At 32.5% G+C, this 17565-nt stretch overlaps 1 pseudogene; it reads left to right on the forward strand.

Annotated features, from left to right (window-relative positions):
• Nucleotides 1–12351: 12351 nt before the first annotated feature.
• LOC147816238 (small subunit ribosomal RNA) lies at nt 12352–13270 on the forward strand (annotated as a pseudogene; the record flags this gene model as incomplete).
• Between the last annotated feature and the right edge of the window lie 4295 nt (nt 13271–17565).

The following is a 17565-nucleotide window of genomic DNA, read 5'->3' on the forward strand; positions in this document are numbered from 1 at the left end:
ATTTTCTAAGTACCGAAAAGGTCAGAAATTTTCAAAGTACCAAAATCAACAGAATTTTTCTAAGTACCGAAATCAACAGAATTTTTCTAAGTACTGAAATCGGCAGAATTTTTCTAAGTACCGAAAATTTCTGAATGTTTAATAAGTATCGAAATCGTAAGAATTTTTCTAAGTACCGAAAACGCCAGAAATGTTCGAAGTACCGAAGACTTCTGAATGTTTTCTAAGTACCGAAATCGACAGAATATTTCTAAGTACCGAAATCATCAGAATTTTCTAAGTACCGAAATCGGCAGAATTTTTCTAAGTACCGAAAACGTCAGAAATTTTCTAAGTACCGAAAACTTCTGAGTCTTTTCAAAGTACCGAAAAAGGCAGAACGTCAGAAATTTACAAAGTACCAAAAACTTCCGAGACTTTGCAAAGTACCGAAAACGCCAGAAATGTTCGAAGTACCGAAGACTTCTGAATGTTTTCTAAGTACCGAAATCGACAGAATATTTCTAAGTACCGAAATCATCAGAATTTTCTAAGTACCGAAATCGACAGAATATTTCTAAGTACCGAAAACGTCAGAAATTTTCCAAGTACCGAAATCAACAGAATTTTTCTAAGTACCGAAATCGGCAGAATTTTTCTAAGTACCGCTAACGTCAGAAATATTCTAAGTACCGAAATCGTCAGAATTTTCTAAGTACCGAAATCGTCAGAAATTTTCTAAGTTCCGAAAACTTCTGAGTCTTTTCAAAGTACCGAAAAAGGCAGAATTTTTCAAAGTACCGAAATCGTCAGAATTTTCTAAGTACCGAAATCGACAGAATTTTTCTAAGTACCAAAATCGGCAGAATTTTTCTAAGTACCGAAAACTTCTGAATGTTTATCAAGTATCGAAATCGTAAGAATTTTTCTAAGTACCGCTAACGTCAGAAATATTCTAAGTACCGAAATCGTCAGAATTTTCTAAGTACCGAAATCGTCAGAATTTCTCAAAGTACCGAAATCGTCAGAAATTTTCTAAGTACCGAAAACTTCCGAGTCTTTTCTAAGTACCGAAATCGGCGGAATTTTTCTAAGTACCGAAATCAACAGAATATTTCTAAGTTCCGAAGTCACCAGAATTTTTCTAAGTACCGAAAACGTCTGAAATTTTCTAAGTACCGAAGTCTTCTGAATGTTTTCTAAGTTCCGAAATCGACAGAAATTTTCAAAGTACCGAAAACGTCAGATATTTTCTAAGTACCGAAAAGGTCAGAAATTTTCAAAGTACCAAAATCAACAGAATTTTTCTAAGTACCGAAATCGACAGAATTTTTCTATGTACCGAAATCGGCAGAATTTTCCTAAGCATCGAAAAAGTCAGAAATTTTCTAAGTATCGATAACTTCTGAATGTTTTCTAAGTACCGAAATCGTCAGAATTTTTCTAAGTACCGAAAAGGTCAGAAATTTTCCAAGTACCGAAATCGTCAGAATTTTCTAAGTACCGAAATCGGTAGAATTTTTCTAAGTACCGAAAAAGGCAGAAATTTTCGAAGTACCGAAATCATCAGAATTTTTCTAAATTCCGAAATCGTCAGAATTTTCTAAGTACCGAAATCGTCAGAATTTTTCTAAGTACCAAAATCAACAGAATTTTTCTAAGTACCGAAATCAACAGAATTTTTCTAAGTACTGAAATCGGCAGAATTTTTCTAAGTACCGAAAACGTCAGAAATTTTCTAAGTATCGAAAACTTCTGAATGTTTTCTAAGTACCGAAATCGTCGGAATTTTTCTAAGCACCGAAAAGGTCAGAAATTTTCTAAGTACCGAAAAGGTCAGAAATTTTCCAAGTACCGAAATCGTCAGAATTTTCTAAGTAATAATAGTTATATAATATAAATTTGATAATATAATTATAGAATAATAATTTTATGTTATTTTTTTTTAATTATTTTAAATTATTTTAATATGAAATTTATGTAATATGATAAATGTATATAAATAATATTTTTAATTATAATTATGTAATAATAATTTTTAGTTAAATTTTTTTTAATTAGAGTGCTTTTTTGTCAAAGTCCAATTTTTTCCGAAATTTTTCTAAGTCTGGAAAATTGTGGAAATTCTTCTAAGTCCGGCGATGGGAAGTCTGGGACGAAGCCCGAGCGAGGCCGGAAAAGCCGATATACGTTTTCCGTTCAAATTTAAATTTCCTCAGCGAGAGGCCGGGGATGCGGACGTCGACGGCCACCGCCTTGGGAAAAATCTTTTGCTTGGAACATGAACTTTGTGCGGGACTATACATGTGAGGCACAGTGAGCGTGTCTCAAGAAACGCAACGCTCTCGTCTCGACAAGGGCGAGGGCTCGCCTTTGTGGTAAAGTGCTTGTGGTAAAGTGTGGGTACATTTGGTACATGTGTGGGTACATTTGGTACATGATTTGGTCGAATGAACAGTGGTACGAAGATACCATGTGTGGGATAATGACTGAAGGCCTCTAAGTCAGAGTCCCGTCTAGTCACTGCAACGATACCGTTCGCATCCGTCGCGTCGATGGCAAAGTTAGCCGGGGCGTACTACCGCCCTTTGCGGGCGGAATACCCCGGCGACGAGGCCTGTTCGATTTAGAGCACTCTAGGGGGCGCCTAGACCGCGCGCTCTCGGCTCCGAGTCCAACCCTGTGGGTGTGATGCACGGGTGCCAAATCGTCTGTAGACGACTTAGGTACTAGTCTGGGTGTTGTACGTAGTAGAGCAGCTACCATACTGCGATCTATTGAGACTCGTCCTCTGACTGGAAGGTTTGTAAAGCATCATTCAAGCTTTAAAACTTTTAAAATATTTTTTTAAGACCTTATTTGATCGTGTGTGCGAATTTCGTACTTTGAATCGAGTCTTTCGAATCATTAAGTAAAAATTTTTTTTTTAAGACCTTATTTGATCGTGTGTGCGAATTTCTTAATTTTTTTTTCTTCATGTCTTTCCTTGATCGTGTGTGCGAATTTCTAATTTTTTTTTCTTTCTTCAAAAGTCTTTCCTTGATCGTGTGTGCGAATTTCAAAATTTTTTTTTTCTTCATGTCTTTCCTTGATCGTGTGTGCGAATTTCTAATTTTTTTTTCTTTCTTCAAAAGTCTTTCCTTGATCGTGTGTGCGAATTTCACAAATTTTTTTTTCTTCATGTCTTTCCTTGATCGTGTGTGCGAATTTCTAATTTTTTTTTTCTTTCTTCAAAAGTCTTTCCTTGATCGTGTGTGCGAATTTCACAAATTTTTTTTTCTTCGTCTTTCCTTGATCGTGTATGCGAATTCCTAATTTTTTTTTTCTTTCATGTGTTTCGTTGATCGTGTATGCGAATTTCTCAATTTTTTTTTTCTTCATGTCTTTCCTTGATCGGGTGTGTGAATTTCTAAATTTTTTTTTCTTTCTTCATAAGTCTTCCGTTGATCGTGTGTGCGAATTTCACAAATTTTTTTTTCTGCATGTCTTTCGTTGATAGTGTGTGCGAATTTCACAAAAAAAATTTTCTGCATCTCTTTCGTTGATCGTGTGTGGGAATTTCTAAATTTTTTTTTCCTCATGACTTTCGTTGATCGTGTGTGCGAATTTCTAAATTTTTTTTTTCTTCATGTCTTTCGTTGATCGTGTGTGCGAATTTCTAAATTTTTTTCTTTATGTCTTCCGTTGATCGTGTGTGCGAATTTCACAATTGGTTTTTTTCTTCATGTCTTTTGATGATCGTGTGTTCGAATTTCAAAAAAGATTTCTTATTTCAAACTTAGTAATATTTTCAAACGGTTTTGACTTTGAAAATTTCAGATGATTTTCGTACTTAGAAATATTTCATGGTATTTCTAACTTAGTAATATTTTCAAACGGTTTTGACTTTGAAAAATTCAGAAGATTTTCGTACTTAGAAATATTTCATGGTATTTCAAACTTAGTAATATTTTCAAACGGTTTTGACTTTGAAAAATTCAGAAGATTTTCGTACTTAGAAATATTTCATGGTATTTTAAACTAAGTAATATTTTCAAACGGTTTTGACTTTGAAAAATTCAGAAGATTTTCGTACATTGAAATATTTCATGGTATTTCAAACTTAGAAATATTTTCAATCGGTTTTGACTTATTCAGAAGCTTTTCGTACTAAGAAATATTTCATGGTATTTCAGACTTAGTAATATTTTCAAACGGTTTTGACTTTGAAAAATTCAGAAGATTTTCGTACTTAGAAATATTTCATGGTATTTCAAACTTAGTAATATTTTCAAACGGTTTTGACTTTGAAAAATTCAGAAGATTTTCGTACTTAGAAATATTTCATGGTATTTCAAACTTAGTAATATTTTCAAACGGTTTTGACTTTGAAAAACTCCGAAGATTTTCGTACTTAGAAATATTTCATGGTATTTCAAACGTAGAAATATTTTCAAGCGGTATTGACTTTGATAAATTCAGAAGATTTTTGTACTTAGAAATATTTCATGGTATTTCAAACTTAGTAATATTTTCAAACGGTTTTGACTATGAAAAATTCAGAAGATTTTCGTACTTAGAAATATTTCATGGTATTTCAAACTTAGTAATATTTTCAAACGATTTTGACTTTGAAAAATTCAGAAGATTTTCGTACTTAGAAATATTTCATGGTATTTCAAACTTAGAAATATTTTCAAGCGGTATTGACTTTGAAAAATTCAGAAGATTTTCGTACTTAGAAATATTTCATGGTACTTCAAACTTAGTAATATTTTCAAACGGTTTTGACTTTGAAAAATTCAGAAGATTTTCGTAATTAGAAATATTTCATGGTATTTCTAACTTAGTAATATTTTCAAACGGTTTTGACTTTGAAAAATTCAGAAGATTTTCGTACTTAGAAATATTTCATGGTATTTAAAACTTAGTAGTATTTTCAAACGGTTTTGACTTTGAAAAATTCAGAAGATTTTCGTACATTGAAATATTTCATGGTATTTCAAACTTAGAAATATTTTCAAACGGTTTTGACTTATTCAGAAGCTTTTCGTACTAAGAAATATTTCATGGTATTTCAGACTTAGTAATATTTTCAAACGGTTTTGACTTTGAAAAATTCAGAAGATTTTCGTACTTAGAAATATTTCATGGTATTTCAAACTTAGTAATATTTTCAAACGGTTTTGACTTTGAAAATTTCAGAAGATTTTCGTACTTAGAAATATTTCATGGTATTTCAAAATTAGTAATATTTTCAAACGGTTTTGACTTTGAAAAATTCTGAAGATTTTCGTACTTAGAAATATTTCATGGTATTTCAAACTTAGTAATATTTTCAAACGGTTTTGACTATGAAAAATTCAGAAGATTTTCGTATTTAGAAATATTTCATGGTATTTCAAACTTAGTAATATTTTCAACCGGTTTTGACTTTGAAAAACTCAGAAGATTTTCGTACTTAGAAATATTTCATGGTATTTCAAACTAAGTAATATTTTCAAACGGTTTTGACTTTGAAAAATTCAGAAGATTTTCGTACATTGAAATATTTCATGGTATTTCAAACTTAGAAATATTTTCAATCGGTTTTGACTTATTCAGAAGCTTTTCGTACTAAGAAATATTTCATGGTATTTCAGACTTAGTAATATTTTCAAACGGTTTTGACTTTGAAAAATTCAGAAGATTTTCGTACTTAGAAATATTTCATGGTATTTCAAACTTAGTAATATTTTCAAACGGTTTTGACTTTGAAAAATTCAGAAGATTTTCGTACTTAGAAATATTTCATGGTATTTCAAACTTAGTAATATTTTCAAACGGTTTTGACTTTGAAAAACTCCGAAGATTTTCGTACTTAGAAATATTTCATGGTATTTCAAACGTAGAAATATTTTCAAGCGGTATTGACTTTGATAAATTCAGAAGATTTTTGTACTTAGAAATATTTCATGGTATTTCAAACTTAGTAATATTTTCAAACGGTTTTGACTATGAAAAATTCAGAAGATTTTCGTACTTAGAAATATTTCATGGTATTTCAAACTTAGTAGTATTTTCAAACGGTTTTGACTTTGAAAAATTCAGAAGATTTTCGTACATTGAAATATTTCATGGTATTTCAAACTTAGAAATATTTTCAAACGGTTTTGACTTATTCAGAAGCTTTTCGTACTAAGAAATATTTCATGGTATTTCAGACTTAGTAATATTTTCAAACGGTTTTGACTTTGAAAAATTCAGAAGATTTTCGTACTTAGAAATATTTCATGGTATTTCAAACTTAGTAATATTTTCAAACGGTTTTGACTTTGAAAATTTCAGAAGATTTTCGTACTTAGAAATATTTCATGGTATTTCAAAATTAGTAATATTTTCAAACGGTTTTGACTTTGAAAAATTCTGAAGATTTTCGTACTTAGAAATATTTCATGGTATTTCAAACTTAGTAATATTTTCAAACGGTTTTGACTATGAAAAATTCAGAAGATTTTCGTATTTAGAAATATTTCATGGTATTTCAAACTTAGTAATATTTTCAACCGGTTTTGACTTTGAAAAACTCAGAAGATTTTCGTACTTAGAAATATTTCATGGTATTTCAAACTTAGTAATATTTTCAAACGGTTTTGACTTTGAAAAATTCAGAAGATTTTCGTACTTAGATATATTTCATGGTATGTCAAGCTTAGTAATATTTTTAAACGGTTTTGACTTTGAAAAATTCGGAAGATTTTCGTACTTAGAAATATTTTATGGTATTTCTAACTTAGTAATATTTTCAAACGGTTTTGACTTTAAAAAATTCAGAAGATTTTCGTACTTAGATATATTTCATGGTATTTCAAACTTAGAAATATTTTCAAGCGGTATTGACTTTGAAAAATTCAGAAGATTTTCGTACTTAGAAATATTTCATGGTATTTCAAACTTAGTAATATTTTCAAACGGTTTTGACTTTGAAAAATTCAGAAGATTTTCGTACTTAGAAATATTTCATGGTATTTCAAACTTAGTAATATTTTCAAACGGTTTTGACTTTGAAAAATTCAGAAGATTTTCGTACTTAGAAATATTTCATGGTATTTTAAACTTAGTAATATTTTCAAACGGTTTTGACTTTGAAAAATTCAGAAGATTTTCGTACATTGAAATATTTCATGGTATTTCAAACTTAGAAATATTTTCAAACGGTTTTGACTTATTCAGAAGCTTTTCGTACTAAGAAATATTTCATGGTATTTCAGACATAGTAATATTTTCAAACGGTTTTGACTTTGAAAAATTCAGAAGATTTTCGTACTTAGAAATATTTCATGGTATTTCAAACTTAGTAATATTTTCAAACGGTTTTGACTTTGAAAAATTCAGAAGATTTTCGTACTTAGAAATATTTCATGGTATTTCAAACTTAGTAATATTTTCAAACGGTTTTGACTTTGAAAAATTCAGAAGATTTTCGTACTTAGAAATATTTCATGGTATTTCAAACAGAAATATTTACAAGCGGTATTGACTTTGAAAAATTCAGAAGATTTTCGTACTTAGAAATATTTCATGGTATTTCTAACTTAGTAATATTTTCAAGCGGTATTGACTTTGAAAAATTCAGAAGATTTTCGTACTTAGAAATATTTCATGGTATTTCAAACTTAGTAATATTTTCAAACGGTTTTGACTTTGAAAAATTCAGAAGATTTTCGTACTTAGAAATATTTCATGGTATTTCTAACTTAGTAATATTTTCAAACGGTTTTGACTTTAAAAAATTCAGAAGATTTTCGTACTTAGAAATATTTCATGGTATTTCAAACTTAGAAATATTTTCAAGCGGTATTGACTTTGAAAAATTCAGAAGATTTTCGTACTTAGAAATATTTCATGGTATTTCAAACTAAGTAATATTTTTAAACGGTTTTGACTTTGAAAAATTCGGAAGATTTTCGTATTTCGAAATATTTCATGATATTTCAAACTTAGTAATATTTTTAAACTGTTTTGATTTTGAAAAATTGAGAAGATTTTCGTACTTAGAAATATTTTATGGTATTTCACACTTAGTAATATTTTCAAACGGTTTTGACTTTGAAAAATTCAGAAGATTTTCGTACTTAGAAATAAAAAAAATGCAAATTAAGCAATTAAGGTATCTGGACACCTTCGACAACTTTTTTTTTAAAAATCCTTATTAATTGAAACCTTAAGGGTTTTTTTGGTGCCTTGTAGTATAAAAACTGCTTTTTTGCAGTTGTTTCAGCAAAAAAAATTTTATTTTTTGTAAATTTGGGGAAAAATATGGTAAAAAATGCTGTTTTTATGAAACCACTGTTTACGCTCTAAAAATTTTTCAAGTTAAGTTATTGAACAATTTTCTTCACTATTACGTTCGTAATTAATGTGTCTTAAAAACAGACTAAAAGCTAAGCTCTAAATTAGAGGAACTATAAGTTATGGCGTTTTAAATATCTTCATTTAAAAATTTCGAAAAAAATACAGTTCAAAATAAACAAAAATTGCTCAAACAAAGAAATTTACATATTTATGAAAAAGATTTTAGTCTATCTTTGAAAGAATGTTATAAAAAAGCTGTACACAAAATTTCAAGACTTTGGGACTAAAACTTTTTAAGTTATGATGTAAATCGTAACTCAAAAGTTGCAAAAAATCAAAACTTCAGAAAATGCATTTAAAGTAAACAATTGCATAAAAAAATTTTTTATTGTAATAAATATGCAAGGAAATCATATCAATGATATTTTACACCTTCATTTTTGTTATTCAAGTAGAAACATTTTCATAAAAACATTATTTCCTTTTTATTAATTAAGTTTTTACCAATGAGAATTATCAGATTTACTAATATGAATAAGGAGTAACCTTGATGTTTTATTTTAAATTGTAAACATCATTTATCATTGTAAACATTTAATATATTTGCTAGTTAGAACTTCTTTCTTATAAAGTGAAATGCTAGTTATATTACAAGATTAAACAAAATATAGTTTCGGTCAATAACATTTTTAAAAACAAGCATACACTTCGTAAAAGATAATGACTTAGAAGTATTATAACACACATTTAAAAAACACAGTTTAGAAAAAGAACATAATAGTTTTGAAGTAAGAGTTTAACAAAAGAAGGCACTTATAAATATTAGAAACAACCGCTTTGGTATGTAACCCCTTCTGTCAGTTCGATTTTTGAAAGCTTACGCTTTTTAGAAGCGTGTAACTTTTTTCTTTGAATTTTTGTAGACGGTAAAGAATGTCGGTGAGCAGAATTTAACCGCAGTTTGTTCATTTCTGTGAATGCAAGAGTAGTGAAATAACCAGGGTTTATTCCAAATGATCTTAAAACAGATAGTAAACCACATGACCCATCGTTGAATTGCAAAATTGCACATGACACACCAAACTGCAGAGTTTCCAGTCCAACAAAAACATTCTTTGGCAAGATTTGCCAGATAACACCATTGAAGCTTTCATTTTGATTCTGAGTTTTTCCATGCAAACATTTTTTCAACAACTCTTGATTGCACAATTTCATGTATGTTGGCTTTATAGCCGCCATTACTTTCTCAGGTAAACCTTGGACATTTTCTTTATAGTTTTTTCCTAATGCCTGAAACTGCTGGTACTTGCACCAACTCTCCAAGCCAGGAGGACACTGCACATGCATTGGCTTTTTTGAGCTAGAACAACAGTGGAAAAAAGCAGCAATTACTGATCTTTGCATCTCCAGAAGATTTCCACTATTGCTCCGAATTGCAATCCCATAATAGTTTTGTAGTTTATCTATGAACTTATCTGTCAGTTTGCCTTTCCCGCCAAGTCCTTTTGTATTTTTTTTTACCTTTCGTAAGTGGGAACCAACACGCTTTTGCACATGTCCAATGCATTCATACTTCACAACACTGTCTTTTCCATATACGTTTTTAACGGTTTCATATGCTTTTGCATCTCCATCGCCATAGTACTCTCTATACTCAAGGCTATTCAGTAGAGCCGATCTTTGAAAGATTCTAAGAGCACCAACACTCTCCATACCTCCAGCAGAGCCCGTATGATTTCGGCAAATATGAGGTTTCGTAGAATTTGTTGATGCTAAGCACATTCTACAATAGGATGACATCACCTCACAGTCAAGTACTTTACCGGTATCAATGGAGATGACAGAGACGCAACCATTCAATGAACTATAACCTCGACGTTGCCAAGTTCCATCGACAGAAATTCCACAAGGTGTCACAACTTCATTAGACTGTTTCATTGCAATTATTTCTTTTGCAGCCTCATTCATGCTGCTTTTGGACAGTTTTACAACAGCATCAGATAACTTTTTCACTTGTTTCTGAAAACTGTATGGCGCTAAGAAAGGTAAATCAAGTATAGAAAATAGCTTTCTGCCTGCAGTGTAACCTCTACCAATCAATCGCAACCCATAAACAAGAAGAGTGTTGATTTCAGAGCATTTATCAATTTTCTTTGATGTTGGGAAAGGAACCATAAAAGAGCAGCTGTTACACTTCACTGTAAAGTTTGACAAAAGTCCATACCTTGAATCTTCAATTATTGACAGCGATTGCTGAAAACATTCAGAACAAGATAGGGCAGAAAGTAAGCATACAAGGAATTCCATCGATATTATTCTATTACCTTGAATGTTAGCATTTGAAACTCGCTCATGGTTTTCCACTGTTTGTAATTTATCTTTCAGTTTAGAGAAACTAGCAGTAGAAAGTTTCTCCTTTTCAGTGCCATCCACGTTATTTTTGTTAGGTAAATTTGAATACCTATTTCCATAGAACTTTCGCTTTTTATTGCGATAATTTTTTCCTGCCATGTCAGCTGAAAACAATTATTATGAAATAACCCAAAATAAAGCTATTTAATCTAGTATAAATCAAATCAAAATAAGAAAACTAACTCCAAACAACAATCGAAATCACAAGAGAGCCAAATGACAACAATCTCTTGTTGCCATATTTCAAGTAATAAAAACAATACAGACTATTAAAATATTTCGAATTGCTTATAATTACTTTAAAAAGTTCTTTAAAAGCAAAAAAAAATGGAAAACAATGATTTATGCACTGAATCTGTCAAAAACATGATTAGTTTCGGTTTCGAAATTTCACTTCCGGTGAATTTTCACTGAAACTAATACTTTTTCAAATGCACATATCTCGGGTTAGAATTATCGTATCAACGAAATTTTACCACCAATCGAAAGATAAGATTCCAAATATTTTTAAAAGTAAAAAATCTCAATTTCGAAAATTTCATCGAAATTCGACTTTTCAAGGTAGTGAGGCACCTTAAAAGCACTTATGCAAAGAAACTCGAAAGATCTGATAGACCAGACGTAAACACTTCAAATATCGTAACATTGCCTAAAAACATTAGTCATTGACATTGTACTAATGAAGAAACTTTATAATATAAAACAATGTGTTTATTATCAAAATTGGTTTTAAAAGATGTATAATAATAGTTAAATTTTAAAATATTTTAATAAAAAATGTATATAATATAATGTATAAAAATATAATTTTTAATAATAGTTATATAATATAAATTTGATAATATAATTATATAATAATAATTTTATGTTATTTTTTTTTAATTATTTTAAATTATTTTAATATGAAATTTATATAATATGATAAATGTATATAAATAATATTTTTTATTATAATTATGTAATAATAATTTTTAGTTAAATTTTTTTTAAAATTAGTTTTAGAGTGTTTTTTTGTCAAAGTCCAATTTTTTCCGAAATTTTTCTAAGTCTCGAAAATTGTGGAAATTCTTCTAAGTCCGGCGACGGGAAGTCTGAGACGAAGCCCGAGCGAGGCCGGAAAGGCCGATATGCGTTTTCCGTTCAAATTTAAATTCCCTCGGTGAGAGGCTGGGGATGCGGACGTCGACGGCCACCGCCTGGGAGAAAAATCTTTCGCTTGGAACATGAACTTTGTGCAGGACTATACATGTGAGGCACAGTGAGCGTGTCTCAAGAAACGCAACGCTCTCGTCTCGACAAGGGCGAGGGCTCGCCTCACGGAAACAAAAGGTCTCGGCTATTCAGTAGCAGCTCGGACAGTAGTTTGTAGCCGCGAGGAGACTGAACAGTGATGGAAGCATTTACGAGGTTTTCTGCAGTTTGTTCCGGCGCGAGCACGACTCTCGACGGCAGAGCACTCTCGCGTCCAGGCGTTGACGCCAAGGGGGACGCAGTGAGTCTCGAACCGACTAGAGGAAGAAGGCTCTAGTTCGATCTGTGCGAACGGGGACCCGGCCGTCATGCCGGGTCCGGCGCCCTCGCCAGCCGGGGGCATCACCACCTCTGAGATTCGAAGCGCCGCTTCGAACGCTCGCTGAACGTGAAAGTAACCTGGTTGGTCCTGCCAGTAGTCATATGCTTGTATCAAAGAAGGAGGGAAAGTCTGCTGCGGCCGCAGCAGTAACTCCAGCTCCAAAAGCGTATATTGAAGTTGTTGCTGTTAAAAAGCTCATAGTTGGATCTTAGTTCAAGACGGGTGGTCCACCCTCCGGTGGTCACTGCCAGTTCTGAGCATTGCCGCCGAAATTGTCCGATGATCTTTACCGGTTGTCGTTCGGTTTCGGCAATTTTACTTTGAAATAATTAGAGTGCTCAAAGTATGCATGACGCATAAATAATGGTGCATGGAATAATGGAATAGGACCTCGGTTCTATTTTGTTGGTTTTCGGAGCACGAGGTAATGATTAAGAGGGACAGACGGGGGCATTCGTATTGCGACGCTAGAGGTGAAATTCTTGGACCGTCGCAAGACGAACTACTGCGAAAGCATTTGCCAAGAATGTTTCCATTAATCAAGAACGAAAGTTAGAGGTTCAAAGGCGATCACATACCGCCCTAGTTCTAACCATAAACGATGCCAGCCACCGATTCGGCTGTGTTCCTCAAATGACACGCCGGGCAGCTTCCGGGAAACCAAAGCTTTTTGGTTCCGGGGGAAGTATGGTTGCAAAGCTGAAACTTAAAGGAATTGACGGAAGGGCATCACTGGAATAATGGTAAATATCTCACTTGAACGAGGAATTCCCAGTAAGCACGAGTCATCAGCTCGTGTTGATTACGTCCCTGCCCTTTGTGCAAACCGCCCGTCGCAACATCCGATGGAATGATTTAGTGAGGTCCTCGGACTGGCGCTCTGGCTGACCTCCGGGTCGAGCCGGCGTGCCGGAAAGTGGATCGAACTTGGTCATTTAGAGGAAGTTAACGCGTAACAAGGTTTCCGTAGGTGAACCAGCGGAAGGACAATTGAAGATGGGTGCCAGTAGGCTCCGACATCGGCCTACGCCCGGGGATCCTTCACTGGCGATCCCCGCCTCGAACGCAACTGTCAGTGCCGTGTGGGCGTGCCTGTTTCCCAGCCCTTCGACCTGGGGAAGAGGGAGGTCCTTTGCTGGGCTAGGCTTGAAGAGGGGGCTCGACCTGAGAGAGCTCCCCGCCCCGTTGGTGCCGATGCATTTTCCCCCTTCTCGGAGGAAAACTCTTGATTCAAAACTCTCGAACGCAAAACGGCTCTAGTCGGCCGAATCGAAACTACCACTCCGAGCAGTGGATCACTCGGTCCACGGGTCGGAGGAGTACGCAGAACATGTGGTACAGTGTGAGTACATTTGGTACAAGTGGTTGGTCTAAGGACCAGTGGTGCGAAGATACCATCTGTGGGATAAGGACTGATTGCCCTAAGTCACCATCCCTTTTAGGCAATTAAAGATGGGTGCCAGTAGGCTCCGACATCGGCCTACGCCCGGGGATCCTTCACTGGCGATCCCCGCCTCGACCGCAACTGTCAGTGCCGTGTGGGCGTGCCTGTTTCCCATCCCTTCGTCCTGGGGAAGAGGGAGGTCCTTCGCAGGGCTAGGCTTGAAGAGGGTGCTCGACCTGAGAGAGCTCCCCGCCCCGTTGGTGCCGACGCATTTTCCCCCTTCTCGGAGGAAAACTCTTGATTTGAAACTCTCGAACGCAAAACGACAGTCTCTGAATGTGATTGGCGAATTGTGGGTTCATTTTAAACAAGTGGTTGGTGAATTTTTAGTACATGAGTGGGTCGAATGACCAATGGAGCGAAGTTGCCATCTGTGGCATAATGACTGAACGCCCTCAGTCAGAATCCCTTTTAGTTAGTCATCAGGAGACCGTCGTGATTTTTTTTCATGTCTTATTTGATCGTGTGTGCGAATTTCAAATTTTTTTTTCTTTCTTCCTAAGTCTTCCGTTGATCGTGTGTGCGAATTTCACAAATTTTTTTTCTTCATGTCTTTCCTTGATCGTGTGTGCGAATTTCTAAATTTTTTTTTTCTTTCATATGTTTCGTTGATCGTGTGTGCGAATTTCTCAAATTTTTTTTTCTTCATGTCTTATTTGATCGTGTGTGCGAATTTTTCAATTGTTTCTTTTTCTTTCTGTCTTTCCTTGATCGTGTGTGCGAGTTTCAAATTTTTTTTTCTTTCTTCCTAAGTCTTCCGTTGATCGTGTGTGCGAATTTCACAAATTTTTTTTCTTCATGTCTTTCCTTGATCGTGTGTGCGAATTTCTAAATTTTTTTTCTTTCATATTGATCGTGTGTGCGAATTTCTCAATTTTTTTTTCTTCATGTCTTATTTGATCGTGTGTGCGAATTTTTCAATTGTTTCTTTTTCTTTCTGTGTTTCCTTGATCATGTGTGCGAATTTCAAAATTTTTATTCTTTCTTCCTAAGTCTTCCGTTGATCGTGTGTGCGAATTTCAAAAAATTTTTTTCTTCATGTCTTTCCTTGATCGTGTGTGCGAATTTCTAAATTTTTTTTTCTTTCATATGCTTCGTTGATCGTGTGTGCGAATTTCTCAATTGTTTCTTTTTCTTCCTGTCTTTCCTTGATCGTGTGTGCGAATTTCAAATTTTTTTTTCTCTCTTCCTAAGTCTTCCGTTGATCGTGTGTGCGAATTTCACAAATTTTTTTTTCTTCATGTCTTTCCTTGATCGTGTGTGCGAATTTCTAAATTGTTTTTTTCTTTCATGTGTTTCGTTGATCGTGTGTGCGAATTTCTCAATTTTTTTTTCTTCATGTCTTATTTGATCGTGTGTGCGAATTTCTCAATTGTTTCTTTTTCTTCCTGTCTTTCCTTGATCGTGTGTGCGAATTTCAAATTTTTTTTTCTTTCTTCCTAAGTCTTCCGTTGATCGTGTGTGCGAATTTCACAAATTTTTTTTCTTCATGTCTTTCCTTGATCGTGTGTGCGAATTTCTAAATTTTTTTTTCTTTCTTCATGTGTTCCGTTGATCGTGTGTGCGAATTTCTAAATTTTTTTTTCTTTCCTCATAAGTCTTCCGTTGATCATGTGTGCGAATTTCACAAATTTTTTTTTCTTCATGTCTTTTGTTGATCGTGTGTGCGAATTTCTAAATTTTTTTCTTTCTTTATGTCTTCCGTTAATCGTGTGTGCGAATTTCACAATTGTTTTTTGCTTCATGTCTTTTGATGATCGTGTGTTCGAATTTTTTTGACTTTGAAATATTTTCAAAATGTTTTGGACTTCGAAAAATTCTGAAGCTTTTTCCACTTAGAAATATTTCATGGTATTTCAAATTTAGTAATATTTTCAAACGGTTTTAACTTTGAGAAATTCAGAAGATTTTCGTACTTAGAAATATTTCACGGTATTTCAAACTTAGTAATATTTTCAAACGGTTTTGACTTTGAGAAATTCAGAAGATTTTCGTACTTAGAAATATTTCATGGTATTTCAAACTTAGTAATATTTTCAAACGGTTTTGACTTTGAAAAATTCAGAAGATTTTCGTACTTAGAAATATTTCATGGTATTTCAAAGTTAGTACTATTTTCAAACGGTTTTGACTTTGAAAAATTCAGAAGATTTTCGTACTTAGAAATATTTCATGGTATATCAAAATTAGTAATATTTTCAAACGGTTTTGACTTTGAAAAATTCAGAAGATTTTCGTACTTGGAAATATTTCATGGTATTTCAAAATTAGTAATATTTTCAAACGGCTTTGACTTTGAAAAATTCAGAAGATTTTCGTACTTAGAAATATTTTATGGTATTTCAAACTTAGTAATATTTTCAAACGGTTTTGACTTTGAAAAATTCAGAAGATTTTCGTACTTGGAAATATTTCATGGTATTTCAAATTTAGAAATATTTTCAAACGGTTTTGACTTATTCAGAAGATTTTCGTACTTAGAAATATTTCATGGTATTTCAAACTTAGTAATATTTTCAAACGGTTTTGACTTTGAAAATTTCAGAAGATTTTCGTACTTAGAAATATTTTATGGTATTTCAAACTTATTAATATTTTCAAACGGTTTTGACTTTGAAAAATTCAGAAGATTTTCGTACTTAGAAATATTTCATGATATTTCTAACTTAGTAATATTTTCAAACGGTTTTGACTTTAAAAAATTCAGAAGATTTTCGAACTTAGAAATATTTTATGGTATTTCAAACTTAGAAATATTTTCAAGCGGTATTGACTTTAAAAAATTCAGAAGATTTTCGTACTTAGAAATATTTCATGGTATTTCAAACTTAGAAATATTTTCAAGCGGTATTGACTTTGAAAAATTCAGAAGATTTTCGTACTTAGAAATATTTCATGGTATTTCAAACTTAGTATTATTTTCAAACGGTTTTGACTTTGAAAATTTCAGAAGATTTTCGTACTTAGAAATATTTTATGGTATTTCAAACTTAGTAATATTTTCAAACGGTTTTGACTTTGAAAAATTCAGAAGATTTTCGTACTTAGAAATAAAAAAAAAAGCAAATTAAGCAATTAAAAGCACTTATGCAAAGAAACTCGAAAGATCTGTTAGACCAGACGTAAACACTTCAAATATCGTAACATTACCTAAAAACATTAGTTATTGACATTGTACTAATGAAGAAACTTTATAATATAAAACAATGTGTTTATTATCAAAATTGGTTTTAAAAGATGTATAATAATAGTTAAATTTTAAAATATTTTAATAAAAAATGTATATAATATAATGTATAAAAATATAATTTTTAATAATAGTTATATAATATAAATTTGATAATATAATTATATAATAATAATTTTATGTTATTTTTTTTTTAATTACTTTAAATTATTTTAATATGAAATTTATATAATATGATAAATGTATATAAATAATATTTTTAATTATAATTATGTAATAATAATTTTTAGTTAAATTTTTTTTAAATTAGTTTTAGAGTGTTTTTTTGTCAAAGTCCAATTTTTTCCGAAATTTTTCTAAGTCTCGAAAATTGTGGATATTCTTCTAAGTCCGGCGACGGGAAGTCTGAGACGAAGCCCGAGCGAGGCCGGAAAGGCCAATATGCGTTTGCCGTTCAAATTTAAATTTCCTCGGCGAGCGGCCGGGGATGCGGACGTCGACGGCCACAGCCCGGGAGAAAAATTCTTCGCTTGGAAAATGAACTTTGTGCGGGAATTCAGAAGATTTTCGTACTTTGAAATATTTCATGGTATTTCAAACTTAGTAATATTTTCAAACGGTTTTGACTTTGAAAATTCCGAAGATTTTTGTACTTAG

Source organism: Parasteatoda tepidariorum, chromosome 2, assembly GCF_982258835.1.
Source record: "Parasteatoda tepidariorum strain Cologne lab strain chromosome 2, Ptep-v5.0, whole genome shotgun sequence".
NCBI lineage: Eukaryota > Metazoa > Arthropoda > Arachnida > Araneae > Theridiidae > Parasteatoda > Parasteatoda tepidariorum.